The following is an 11,887-nucleotide window of genomic DNA, read 5'->3' as shown; positions in this document are numbered from 1 at the left end:
CCAAAGTATTTATATCAGGATCAACAGAGAATTCATAATCGTTATCAGTAACAAAGAAAGGTGAAGTAGCAAAAGCAGGGTCATGTTTCATTCTAGCATTTAAAGATTGCTTACTCCATTTAGCTAATAATCTCTTGAGTTCAGTTCTATTTTGGCACGCTAAAATAGCTAAAGAAGCTTCTTGATCAAAGACATAACCCTTAGGAATAACAAGTGATTCTTCATCATCACTTTCATCAGTATCATCAGATTCAATATTTTCAATTTCTCTAGCCCTAGAAAGTTGTTCATCAAGAAAATCACTAAGTGGCATAGTAGTATCAGGCATAGAGGTAGTTTCATCATAAGTATCATGCATAGCAGAAGTGGCATCATCAATAACATGCGACATATCAGAAGGAATAGCAGAACCAGGTGTAGGTGTCACAAACTTACTCATAACAGAAGGTGAATCAAGTGCAGAGCTAGAAGGCAGTTCCTTACCTCCCCTCGTAGTTGAGGGATAGATCTTAGTTTTTGGATCTCTCAAGTTCTTCATAATGATAAGCAGATATATATCCCAAGTGACTCAAAGAATAGAGCTATGCTCCACGGCAACGGCGCCAGAAAATAGTCTTGATAACCCACAAGTATAGGGGATCACAACAGTTTTCGAGGGTAAAGTATTCAACCCAAATTTATTGATTCGACACAAGGGGAGCCAAAGAATATTCTCAAGTATTAGCAGCTGAGTTGTCAATTCAACCACACCTGGAAACTTAATATCTGCAGCAAAGTGTTTAGTAGCAAAGTAATATGATAGTAGTGATAACGGTAGCAAAAGGCAACAGTAGTAAAAGTAATGTTTTTGGTATTTTGTAGTGATGATAGCAATAGCAACGGAAAAGTAAATAAGTGAAGAACAATATATGGAAAGCTCGTAGGCAATGGATCAGTGATGGAGAATTATGCCGGATGCGGTTCATCATGTAACAGTCATAACCTAGGGTGACACAGAACTAGCTCGAGTTCATTGATATAATGTAGGCATGTATTCCGAATATAGTCATGCGTGCTTATGGAAAAGAACTTGCATGCCATCTTTTGTCCTACCCTCCCGTGGCAGCAGGGTCCTTACGAAAACTAAGGGTTATTAAGCCCTCCTTTTAATAGAGAACTGGAACAAAGCATTAACACATAGTGAATACATGAACTCCTCAAACTACGATCATCACCGTTAAGTATCCCGATTATTGTCACTTCGGGGTTAACGGATCATAACACATAATAGGTGACTATAGACTCGCAAGATAGGATCAAGAACACTCATATATTGATGAAAACATAATAGGTTCAGATCTGAAATCATAGCACTCGGGCCCTAGTGACAAGCATTAAGCATAGCAAAGTCATAGCAACATCAATCTCAGAACATAGTGGACACTAGGGATCAAACCCTAACAAAACTAACTCGATTACATGATAGATCCCATCCAACCCATCACCGTCCAGCAAGCCTACGATGCAATTACTCACGCATGGCGGTGAGCATCATGAAATTGGTGATGGAGGATGGTTGATGATGACGATGGCGACGGATTCCCCTCTCCGGAGCCCCGAACAGACTCCAGATCAGCCCTCCCGAGAGGTTTTATGGCTTGGCGGCGGCTCCGTATCGTAAAACGCAATGATTTCTTCTCTCTGATTTTTTTCTCCCCGAAACTCAATATATGGAGGTGGAGTTGGAGTCGGAGAGGCAACAGGGAGCCCACGAGGTAGGGGGGCGCGCCCTAGGGGGCAGGCGCACCCCCCACCCTCGTGGCAAGGTGGTGGGTCCCCTAGCCTTCATCTTTTGCAGATATTTTTCTTATTTTCTGAAAAGTGGCTCCGTGAAGTTTCAGGTCATTCTGAGAACGTTTGCTCCTGCACATAAATAACACCATGGTAATTTTGCTAAAAACAGCGTCAGTCCGGGTTAGTTCCATTCAAATCATGCAAGTTAGAGTCCAAAACAAGGGCAAAAGTGTTTGGAAAAGCAGATACGTTGGAGACGTATCAAGGTCCGGACGTCCGACTGCCATCGGTCGTCTGGTCGCTGGAACTCCACATGCCACGAATCAGCACACAACCATCGGATGTCCCGAACGTCCAGAGAAGACTGGAAATCCGTAAATAATGTTCTATGGAGGAGGTGTCGGACCTCCAGAGGAAAACGGACGTCCGTCGACCGGACGTCAGGAGAAGATCGGACATCCGTAAATATCGTTCTGTGTAGGAACATCGGACGTCTGTGGAGAGCCGGATGTCCGGTAAGCTGTGAGGGATCGGATGTCCGTAGAGTACCGGACGTCCGGTGAAAATGGAGTTGGTGGGTTTTGAGCAAATCTTTCACTAGATCCAACGATCCCTTCTTAATAGTGCGGGATCCCTATACTCAAGAACGAATCGAAAAAGAGCCTAAGCTTTTTGTCTTTGTCTTGTATCTCTTCTCTTTGAGTGATATATATACTTTTGTCCGTAGTCATGATCCACACACGGCCCTTGAGACATAATCCTGAGATATACTTGATAAACATGATTAGTTTCAAAATGCATGTTGTCATCAACATCAAAATACGATTAAGGGCATGATTGCACTTTCAATCTCCCCCTTTTTGGTAGTTGATGACAACATACATGCACTTTTCAATATGTTAACAAAAAAACTTTGAATATCGAAAGGATTTGTTGTGGAGCTCCCCCAAAGCATGTGCATACATAAAATAAGCATGAGGAGAGCTCCCCCTCACTTCTGTACCATCACAAACAAATCTTATAAACAAGATAACATAACACCAAAATAGGCTCCATATAGGTTCATCACTCATATAGCATAGAACATAAGTCGATAACAGACATAATATGAAGTTCATTACACAGATATCATAGAACATAAGTCGATAAAAGACATAACATGAGTTCGGCACAAGCTAATATCATAGCTAGCATGACATAGATAGGTAAGTGCCTACTCCCCCTTGGCATCAAATACCCAAAAGGGGTCATAACATCATCAAAGAGCATCATCATCATCATCATCATCATCATCATGAGCACCACTGCCACCAGCCTCATCAAAGAAGTCAGCCCACTCAGGACCCGAGGGAAAACCAAATTCAGAAGGTGGTTCGTCAGGGAGATGTTCATCATTGCTCACATCGTAAACTCCGGAGTCTCTTAGATGAGCCTTTAGAGCATTCATGGAAGTGGCAATGCAAGTGACAATGTCGTGATTTTGGGAGCAATGAAAGGTAAACACCTTCATCATGGCAGAGTGAGCCTTCCCAAGAAAGAGAGCAATGCGCCCAAAGGATGCAGATCTAGAAGTAGTAGAATGAGAAGTAGGAGGAGCAACACTAGCTGCGGTGCGATGAGCAGGAGCAGAAGAGTCCTTGGGGACCCAATCATCCGCCATGTGAGGTGGAATGACCCACCGCTCATGCAAGTGAGTGCGGGCAATGGGAAAGGGAGCAACACTCTAGATAAAAGCCTGAAGATAGGGAGCATGAGGAAAGGCCCGCTTGTGCTGAAAGTTAGCGAGACGGATCTCATGCCACATAAAATGAGGAACATTTATCTTCCCCTTTGGATATGCATAGAGGCGATGCATGACATCAATGCAGTAGCTACTGCACGACCCCTTGTCACCCATCTTGGGATAGATGGTATGAATGACACACTGATAGATGATGTAGAAAGGTGAGCGCCAAATGGAGACTTGGTTCAAACCCTTTTGTTTCTCATCATTAGTCATTTCTTCTATCGGTTTGAGAAGATCCAAACATACATCAATGCCCTTGGGCCTATGGTTGGGGTCACCCTTATGGATTTTGAAACCGGTGTCAGGAAACCCAAGGGAAACAACAAATTGAGAATAAGATGCCATGAGCACGGTGTCCGAGCTCATCCAAGTGACGGTGTCATTTGGACCAAAATAACATGTGGCATAGAATTGATGAATGGCAGCTTGGTTAAAGTCATGTTGAAATGCAAATGGAGCAGCAAGATTAGAGGACTCAATGAGCTCAATAGCCCCCGGATATTTCACAGGATGAGCACGAATATGCTCTAAGTCAATGCATACATGAAGAGATAGACCCTTAGGGATGATGATAGTGGTAAAAATGTCGGCTTGGACATTAGTGCGAAAATGATTGTCCCGAGAGTCATGAGCAACCATAAATTGATCAACATCACGATGCAACTTAAGATAGGAAGCAATGGGAACCTCGTTGAACCGCTTAACATGGCGGCCGAGTGGTAAAGGAGGTTCAAGAGAGATATGACGAGCATCACCATGAGGTTGCACCGGAGGAGGAGGAGGCTTGAAGGTGGGCCTACGAGTTCCCGGCTTGGGTGCGAAGGTGCGAACAACAACAAACTCGGGCTGCTCCAAATCGTCCAGTTCATCCTCATAGTTGGATGCCTCCGAAGAGGAGTTGCTAGTAGATCTGTAAGGGCGGGCGGCACGCTTCCGAGGATGAGCCCGCTCCTATGAATCGTCGGAGCTCCCACGACGAGACATGCAAGAAGGCCCACCAGTGACCTGCTTGCGCGTGGAGTGCTTGGTCTTGGGCATCGCAACCTAGAGGAGGAGGGAGACCCAAATCAACAACCCCCACCATAGATCGAAGAATTGATGGATGAGGGGAAAAGAGATAGGTGCTACCTCAAAGTGAAGAACACAGAGGGAGACGGCGACCGGAGTGAATCAGGCAGTGGGTCGCGCCGGGGACTCGGGCGACCCGAGCGGTGAGGCATCGGCGAGGGGCACGGGCGGCGAGCGGCCGCGGCGAGGAGCCGCGAGACAGGGGCAGCGGCGGTGGGGAATAGAGGAGGGGAGGATTAGGGTAAACTGACCCGAACCGGAGTTCTACGGACGTCTGGTTCTTGGGCTAGGGGAAAAATTAACGGAAGACCGGATAGACCAGACGACCGGAAGGGGGCAACATAAGGCTTTTTACGGACGTCCGGACGGTACCGGACGACCGGCCTGAGGGCAACATAAGGCTTTTTACGGATGACCGGAGTTCTACGGACGTCCGGTGCCTGGGCCAGGAAAAATTAACAGAAGACCGGATAGACTGGATGACCGGAAGGGGGAAACAGAAGGCTTTTTACGGACGTCCGGACAGTACCGGATGACTGACACACATAAATTTGTCTATAAAAGACAATGGAGATGATGACAAAGGTAGGAGATGATGACAATGATGATCTAACCCATGTGTAAGGGTACCAACGATGATTTCAGTATGGAGTAAGAAGAATTAGTATAACGTCAAGCAGTGAGTATTCTATGCCAATAAAACAACAACAACAACAACAAACATTGATCACACCGATCTAACCCATGTTTGAGTATATGTGACAAGGCACCACAAGAATTTGAACTTTGGGTGCATAATCACTACTCCATCATTTTAAAGCACCGTAGTTAGAATAACATGGTAGCTTTGAGAGTGTTTGTTCTATTTATGCATTGCATAGGGTGAGACTACTCATGAGTTGAGTGTCTCCCCCTAAATATATGCCTATATCAAGACAAGACATTAAGTCCATGCACGAATGGGTACTAGATTTCACATAGTATTGTCAAGCTCCAAGATACCAAGTTCACGCCTAAGTCGACAAACCCTTGCTTCATCCAATGGCTTGGTGAAAATATCTGCAAGTTGCATATCTGTTCCAACATGAGCAATGTCAATATCACCCTTCTCCACATGATCTCTCAAGAAGTGATACCTAATATCAATGTGCTTGGTGCAGGTATGATCTTTGGGGTTCTCAGCAATATTGATGGCACTTTCATTATCACATAGAAGAGGCACATGTCTATAGGTGATACCGTAATCCTTCAAAGTTTGCCTCATCCATAGTAATTGAGTTGCACAACTAGCGGTTGCAAAGTATTCAGCTTCTGCAGTAGAGAGGACAATAAAATTTTGTTTCTTCGAGGACCAACTTACCAAGGAGCATCCAAGAAACTAACACGTGCCGGAGGTGGACTTATGATCCACTTTGTCTCCAACCCAATACGCATCCGTGTACCCAATGAGATCAAACTTAGCATCCTTGGGGTACCATATACCCAACTTTGGGGTGTGAACAAGGTATCTAAGAATAAGCTTAACTGCCTTAAGATGGATTTCCCTAGGGGAAGCTTGAAATCTAGCACACATGCATACACTAAACATGATGTCTAGTCTGGATGCACAAAGATAAAGCAATGAACCAATCATAGAGCGGTAAATAGATGGGTCGAAAGGAATACCATTTGTGTCTTTAGTGAGTACAATTTTGGTTGGCATGGGTGTCTTACAAGGACTAGCATCAGACATGCCAAACTTCTCTAGGATATCCTTGAGATATTTTGCTCGAGACAAGAAAATTCCTTCTTGAAATTGTTGAATTGGAAATCCGAGGAAGAGCTTCAAATCCGCATTGAGTGACATTTCAAAGTTCTTTGTCATGGAAGCCGCAAACTTCTTGCACAGATGAATGTTAGGAGAACCAAAAATGATATCATCTACATAGATTTGGCATAAGATCAAATCACCCATGTCCCTCTTAGTAAAAATAGTGGGATCGATCACCCCTCTCACAAAACCATCATCTAGTAGAAACTTCTTAAGATGATCATACCAAGCACGAGGTGCTTGTTTGAGGCCATACAAGGCCTTATGAAGTTTATACACATAGTCTTTGTGATCGGGATCAACGAACCCAGGTCGTTGTGATACATATACTTCTTCTGGTAGAGGACCGTTAAGGAAAGCACTCTTCACATCCATTTGATGTAATGTAAAACCATTGAAAGCAGCATAAGCAAGTAAGATGCGAATGGATTCAAGACGGTCAACGGGGGCAAAGGTCTCACCAAAGTCCGAACCTTCAACTTGTGAGTACCCTTGTGCCACTAACCTTGCCTTGTTACGGATGATTACGCCATTCTCATCTTGCTTGTTCTTGAAAATCCATTTTGTTCCAATGACGTTGTGCTCGGTAGTTGGCCTCTTGACTAATTACCACACTTGGTTGCGTTCAAAACTTCTCAACTCTTCTTGCATAGCAACGAGCCAATCGTTGTCCATCAATGCCTCTTGTACCTTGAGAGGCTCACCACCAGACACAAACGAGAAGTGAGCACAAAAGTTTGTCAAATGTTTATGAGTGACTCTACCTTCCTATATGCCGGTGAGAATTTTGTCAACATCAACACGGCCGGCCACTCGAGGCATGATGGAGGTAAGAGTTTCATGAGGTTCAACTTCATGTCCATCATCCACGTCCTCAACATATGGATCATTAATGTGTGGTGGAAGATCTTCTTCTTCATCTTGCATTTGTTGAGGTTCATCGTCAATGATTGCACTTTCTTGTTCTTGCCCTTGAGGATGATCTTGTTCTCGATGATTATCATGAAGAGGAACTTGATCATCATCTTGTACTTGGTCTATGGGCATTGGTTGAGCAATAGGAGCTCGTGGTGGTATGGGTGTTGAAGTAGTTTGATGATGCGTCAAGCTTCCATCTTCTTCATCATCATGAGGTTCTTGTTCCATTGGAAGAAGTGCACCAACACCCATGGTCAAAATATCTTGAGAGGAATCTTCACCTACATCACTTAGATCAACTTGCTCCTCATGGGAGCCATTAAATTCATCAAACACCATGTCACAAGTTTCTACAACACATCCGTTGGATTTGTTGTAGACTCTATAGGCGTGAGAGTTTGATCCATAGCCAACAAATATGCCCTCAATGGTTTTAGATTGAAATTTTCCTAACCGTTCTCTTTTGTTGAGGATGAAACATTTGCACCCAAATACACGAAAGTACTTGACATTTGGCTTTTTCCTGGTTAGGAGCTCATATGGAGTCTTTTCCAATATAGTGCGGAGGAAGAGCCGGTTTGATGCATGGCATGCGGTGTTGACAGCCTCAGTCCAAAAACTATGTGGCGACTTGTATTCATCCAACATGGACCTTGCCATCTCCACAAGTGTGCGGTTCTTCCTTTCTGCTACACCATTTTGTTGGGGAGTGTATGGTGCTGAATATTGATGCTCAATCCCTTCATCACTAAGAAATTCTTCCAAGGTGTAGTTCTTGAACTCAGAGCCATTATCACTTCTTATTGCTAAGATTTCTTTGTCAAACTTGCGTTGTGCTTGCTTGGCAAAATCAATGAAGGTGATCTTCGTCTCGTCCTTGGACTTGAGGAAGAAGACCCATGTATATCTTGAGTAATCATCAACAATGACAAGCCCATACTTTTTCCCACCAAGACTATCCCATGAAGGAGGCCCAAAGAGATCCACATGAAGGAGCTCCAAAGGCCTTGAAGTAGACTGTGACGCCCGGATAATTAAGCTACAGTAATTCCACTTTAATGGTGCCATGTCATCGGCATTACTATTGCTAATCTCACCTTGGTTCAAACACGAGTCAAATTCAAATAACAAGCCAAAATATTATTTCTTCGAACAGTAAATTAAAGATGTTACTTGGGTTGCAAATATTCACTAACTAATTGTCATTTATTAACCAACATTCTATAAGGTGGCTGAGTGTCCTGAAATAAATGAAACATAGGCCAATTCACTGTTTAAAATGCTTTTCCTAATTTATGAAAATACAAACTAATTTAATTAACCCTCCAAAACTTTTTTGCAGTGTCTAGTATTGCATCACTAAATATGGGCCAAGTTTCATATTTTATAAAACTCATTTACTATTAAAAATAATGGCAAAACAACAACATAAAAGAAAAATAGAAAAGAAATGAAAACAAAAGGAAAAGGCCACCGACCACTATACACCGAGGCCTGCTCAGTGACAGTGTAGCCTGGCCCGGCCCAGCTCGGCCTTTCCCCTTCCTCCCACCCCTGGACACAGCATGCGCACTCCCAAGGCAGGTCGCCGTCTCCACCGCACCCGCTCGCACCCACGCGTCGCTACAGTGCCGCAGATGGATAAGAGCGCCAGCGTCGACCAACCTGCAACCCCTAGCTCAAATCCTCACTCTCTCCCTCTCAGATCTCACCCGCCCGAATGCACCAGTCGGTATGCCTCGTCGTTGGCATGGCCACCGGTCACCTTCCGTCGTTCCGAGCTCTCCACGGGGACCGCCACTGTCAACCACGACGCCTGCTCCTGCTGGATGGCACCGGGACGCCATATCGACGCCGCCCTTGCTGATCCCCTTCGTCGAGCTCTGCCTCTGCGTCGCCGTTGATCCGCGCCACCGCGGCCTCCCCGAGCTGCTCCTCGACCCCCACTGTGGGCCGCCATGCCGGTTGCGCTCCTCCCCTCCCCTCCTAATATCCCCTAGACGCCCGAACCACCGCAGCTAAACCTCACCGCCATCACTTGCCTCGCCGTCGCGGCCACTAGCCTCTGAGCCTGTGCCCGAGCAGTGCCTCGAGCTTTTGGGCTTGATCGGAGCGCAACGCGACCCCCAACTCCCCTCCTAGTTCCCCCTAGCCCCGGGTCCGAGTTCGCCCGACTCCGGTCGCCGTCGATGTCGAAGCCCCGCTCAACTCCGGCCACCCCCGCACCTGCAGCTTGCCCCACGGGACTCGCGCGAGCGTCAGCTCACCGTAGGACCTAACCGCACTCCAAATGGGCCACTGTTGTTGATTTCTGGTGTTGTCTCGCGTCACACCACCGTCGATTTGGTTGCCGGCGCGCGCTCCAGCGTTTAAATGCCGGCGGGACCCACCCGTCAGGCCATTAGCAGCTAACACCCATCCCTAACACCCACTAACCAGTGGGCCCACCTACTGTAGAGTTTAAGTTAATTAAACTAACCCTGTTATCAAACTAGGTCACTGACAGCCGGACCCCACCCTGTTAACTAACTAATTAAATTAACTAAATCACTGTTGTTTAGCTTACTCGCTGACTACTAGGCCTGACTGGTCAGTTTGACGAGTCAACCTGCTGACTGGGCTAGTCCCAGTCTATGATAGGTGGGCCCCTGTTGACCTATTTACCAGTCAACTGGTCAACTCTTGACCTGCTGACTCAGCAGGCTGGCCCCACCTATCAGCCTGTAATGCCATTGCTGTGTACACTTCTCTGTGTACACCTAGCACTTAGTATTTAATATATTTTTGAATTGAGTAAATTCCAGAAACTCAGAAAATGATTTAAAACTTTGAAAATTAATATAAAATAATCCGTAGCTCGGATGGAAAAACTTTGTACATGAAAGTTGCTCAGAACGATGAGACGAATCCGAATACGCAACCCGTTCGTCTGCCACACGTCCCTATCATAGCGAACACGCAACTTTCCCCCTCCAGTCCGTCTGTCCAAAAACGCAAAACACTGGGAATATTTTTTCGGATGTTTTCCCCCTTTGACGGTATCACCTAGTACTGCATTAGGTCACCTCTAGCACCGTGTATTGCCATGTTATGCTTTGATTGCTCGGTTATTTATTGTGTTCCCCTCCGTTACTTCTTTTCGATAGACCCCGAGACTGCTGTCGGTACCCCTGTGATCGACTACATCGATGACGAACCCTTCTTGCCAAAGCAACCAGGCAAGCCCCCGCCCCCTTGATCAACCTGATATCGCCTATTCTTCTCTCTACTACTTGCATTAGAGTATTGTATCATGTTACTGCTTTCCGATAATCCTATTCTGATGCATAGCCTGTCTTTCCTACTACTGTTGTTACCTTTACCTGCAATCCTAAATACTTAATATAGGATGCTAGTTTATCATCAATGAGCCTACATTCTTGTCTGTCTGACATGATATACTATCAGGCCGTGATCACTCGGGAGGTGATCACGGGTGTATACTTACATACATAATATGTGATACTTGGTGACCAAAGTCGGGTCAGCTCATAGAGTACCCACGAGTGATTCCGATGTGGGGGCTAAAGGACAGGTGGTTCCATCCTGGTAGTGGTGGGCCTCGGTTCCCGACGGCCCCCAACTGTTACTTTGTGGCGGAGCGATAGGGCAGGTTGAGATCACTTGGGAGAGAGGTGGGCCTGGCCCTGGTCGGCGTCCACGGTTACTTCAAAATAACACGCTTAACAAGATCTTAGTATTTGATCTGAGTCTGGCCACTGGCCTATACGCACTAACCAATTACGCGAGAACGGTTATGGGCACTCGACGTCGTGGTATCAGCCGAAGCCTTCGTGACGTCAGCGACTGAGCGGCGCGCGCCGGGTTGGACCGCGTAACACAACTTCCTTTGTAATGGAGGTTGCTAGGTCTGCTCACCAGCCGCCCAAGCAACGTGCAGGTGTGCAATGGGCGATGGGCCCAGACCCCTGCAGGCATAAGATTTAGACCAACATGCTGACCTCTCTGTTGTGCCTAGGTGGGGCTGCGACATGTTGATCTTTCGAGGCCGGGCATGACCCATGAAAGTGTGTCCGACCAAAGGGATCGAGCGTGTTGGGAAATGTAGTGCACCCCTCCAGGGAAGTTGATCTATTTGAATAGCTGTGTCCCTCGGTAAAAGGACGGCCCGGAGTTGTACCTTGACCTTATGACAACTAGAACCGGATACTTAATAAAACACACCCTTTCAAGTGCCAGATACAACCCGGTGGTTGCTCTCTCACAAGGCAACGAGGAGAGGATCGCCGTGTAGGATTAAGCTATGCGATGATACTTGGTTAACTTACCATCTACTCTCTTCTACTGCTTCAAGATGGAGGCTTCCAGAAGTGTAGTCTTCGGTAGGACTAGCTATCCCCCTCTTATTCCGGCATTCTGCAGTTCAGTCCACATATACTACTCCTTTCATTGATACCAATGCATATGTAGTGTAGCTCCTTTCTTGCGAGTACTTTGGATGAGTACTCACGGTTGCTTTGCTCCCCCTTTTA

This window comes from Triticum aestivum, chromosome 2A, assembly GCF_018294505.1.
Source record: "Triticum aestivum cultivar Chinese Spring chromosome 2A, IWGSC CS RefSeq v2.1, whole genome shotgun sequence".
Taxonomy (NCBI): domain Eukaryota; kingdom Viridiplantae; phylum Streptophyta; class Magnoliopsida; order Poales; family Poaceae; genus Triticum; species Triticum aestivum.
Note: the sequence above shows the minus strand (reverse complement) of the source record.